At 38.8% G+C, this 2,546-nt stretch overlaps 1 protein-coding gene across 2 annotated transcripts in view; it reads left to right on the top strand.

The window, feature by feature from the left end:
- The first annotated feature begins 143 nt into the window (after positions 1–143).
- LOC106984634 (amine sulfotransferase-like) overlaps positions 144–2,546 on the top strand; it is a 45,248-nt gene continuing 42,845 nt past the window's right edge. For both annotated transcript variants that reach the window (XM_027057046.2, XM_027057045.2), the window contains exon 1: positions 144–1,788. The gene's annotated coding sequence lies outside the window, so the exon portion shown is untranslated. The remainder of the gene's footprint in view (positions 1,789–2,546) is intronic.

The following is a 2,546-nucleotide window of genomic DNA, read 5'->3' as shown; positions in this document are numbered from 1 at the left end:
TGTTGAGTCCCTCTTATTGTTTAGGAGTAAGGTCATACATATAAAATCATGTAGCATTAGAGATCCAGCCTATAACACTAAGACTAGAAGACAGTCTGCTACTGTGTACAGGTGTGGGCTCATATACAAGGAGTTGTAATAACTTGGAATTTTTACGTGGGAGACAGTGATGCTTTTGGATTCTAAGTGTTGTCGTTAATATAAAATGTCAGAGAACAGAGGTGAAGAGAACATTAAGCCTTCTGAATTCTAGCCTTTGGGCATGATATATTTAAGTCTTTGCAAAACCAGAAACCTGAATATAGTCAGAATGACAAAGGCCTTTAGTCTTATGGTAGTGTTTGAATCAGAATCCTTTGTGGTTATTCCAAGGTGTGCACTTGTAGGCCCTCTGCAGTTGAGGTTATTAAACACTGACCTTAATCTGAATTTTAAAACAGTGAAATCTCATGCCGGTGACACAGGTGATACTGTTGCATACTCCTTATTCAGAACCATAGTCCTGTAGTTGTGAAATAGATACATTGTGATGTTCCTCCACTCTTCGAATTTAACCAGTCTGGAAAGGTCTGGATTTTGGGGGTTGTACAGTGTCTGCAAGAGAACACACATCCACATTCATGTACTTGTGAGACCTTCTTCATCATAGCTTGGAATGATTGATTTGGGGACCCCAGGTAGGAGAGCCAGGCTTCTTGCAGGTTATCTAGGCACTGCAACTTTGGAAAATTGAATCTTAATCCTAATAGGGAATTACTTGTGCTATTACAAATAGCTGCCTCCTTTCAAAAATACACGTATTACACATCCACAGATAAGCACTATCAATCCCATGTTTATTTTTGGATTTAGGTTTATGGTTAAAATCAAATTATTTAAGACAAAATTGAGGAATATAATACTATCATTGAGGAATGTAATACTTTTTCACCAGCTTTGGTTCTGACCAATAGAAGGGAATACCAGTAGTGTTTGTCATTTCTCTACAGAGAGAAGTCCAAAAATTTGTGTTGTGTGAGACTTTTTCTAAGAAGAGATCCTTTCTGAAGCTGATCAGTAGATGCATTAAGAACTTGAGAGCCGTTGGGGCACCTGAGTGGCTCAGTCGGTTGAGTGTCTGACTTCGGCTCAGGTCATGATCTCACGGTTTGTGGGTTTGAGCCCTGTGTCGGGCTCTGTGCTGACTGCTCAGAGCCTGGAGCCTCCTTCAGACTCTGTGTCTCCCTCTCTCTCTCTGCCCATCCACTGCTCACACTCTGTCTCTTTTTGTCTTTCAAAAATGAATAAATGTTTAAAAAAAAAAAAAGAACTTGAGAGTAATTTAATTAAGGGTAAGAAAAGCAATGATGAACAATATAGTGCTGAGGTCAGTGAGGACTTGACCTTAAAGTGTCAAGAATGATTCTACCTCCCTCTTGCACAAGACTTTTTTAAAGTATATGGTTGATTTTGTTTTTTTTTTTAAGTTTATTTATTTTGAAAAGGGGTGGGGAGGGGCAGGGAGAGAGGGAGAGAGAATCCCAAGCAGGCTCTGCACTGTCTAGTATAGAGCTTGACATGGGGCTCAAACTCAGGAACCATGAGATCATGACCTGAGCCAAAATCAAGAGTTGGATGCTTAACTGACTGAGCCACCCAGGCGCCCCTGAGGTGTAAGTTTTATATGTTTTCTCTAAGTATTGAAGTGGATTCCATCTTTGTCATTTCAGAATGTAGGCAGAACCTGATGATATGGAAATGAAGACTCAGAGTTTGTTGTAATGATACTCCCAAGTATTTTCATCCAAAGTAAATGTTAACTTTAATATTGCTTTTATTTTATGGGAATTAACCAAAGACTCTACTTCTCAAACTGGAGCACACATAGTCCCAGGATGCGCAAAAGCATGACTGGTGGTATTTGAAGCAGTAATTAGCCATCTTGGATTCTCAGTTTTGCTCTTGGATTTGGGAAAATTTTTGCTTTTGTTTTTCTACTTATGCTAAGTTGTATGAAGTATTATAAGATTAAAAACGAATACTACTATGTGTATTCATTGCTGTATGCCTGTGACAATGTCTGGCACCGAATAGGCATCTATTATTTGTTGAATTGAGTGAATTATGCAAAGTTCTCCTGCATTTTAAAGGTAAACCATGGCAGTTCAAGGAAGTGTTTTATTTGCTATATGCAGCTTTGAGTTATGCCTCCAGATTCTGCATTACTTCATATTCTTCTGCCAGGAGAGGTGCCTTAGGAAAAAAGTGCACTGATCTAAGGCAAACACCTCTAAACGGTTACATGAACATTTCCTATTTGAGGTAAAACCAGAAAGAGTGATTAGTAACATTTCTTATGGATGAAAGGATGAGTTCATTGATTGTACTGTCACAGACTCCAAAGGTGTATGTGTCAAGTGGCAAAGAGATACATTCTTGGATTCTAGGAGAAAGGAGAGTGTGAGTTTTCAATATGTATGTGCTAGCCTGTTGTTTATGTTATGGAGGTGCAAACAGAAAGCAGGTAAACTATCTCAAGTAGCTCATAGTGTTTTGTTTGTCTTTCA

This window comes from Acinonyx jubatus, chromosome B2 (assembly GCF_027475565.1).
Source record: "Acinonyx jubatus isolate Ajub_Pintada_27869175 chromosome B2, VMU_Ajub_asm_v1.0, whole genome shotgun sequence".
NCBI classification, from domain to species: Eukaryota; Metazoa; Chordata; class Mammalia; order Carnivora; family Felidae; genus Acinonyx; species Acinonyx jubatus.
This window is presented reverse-complemented; position numbering and strand designations above follow the sequence as displayed.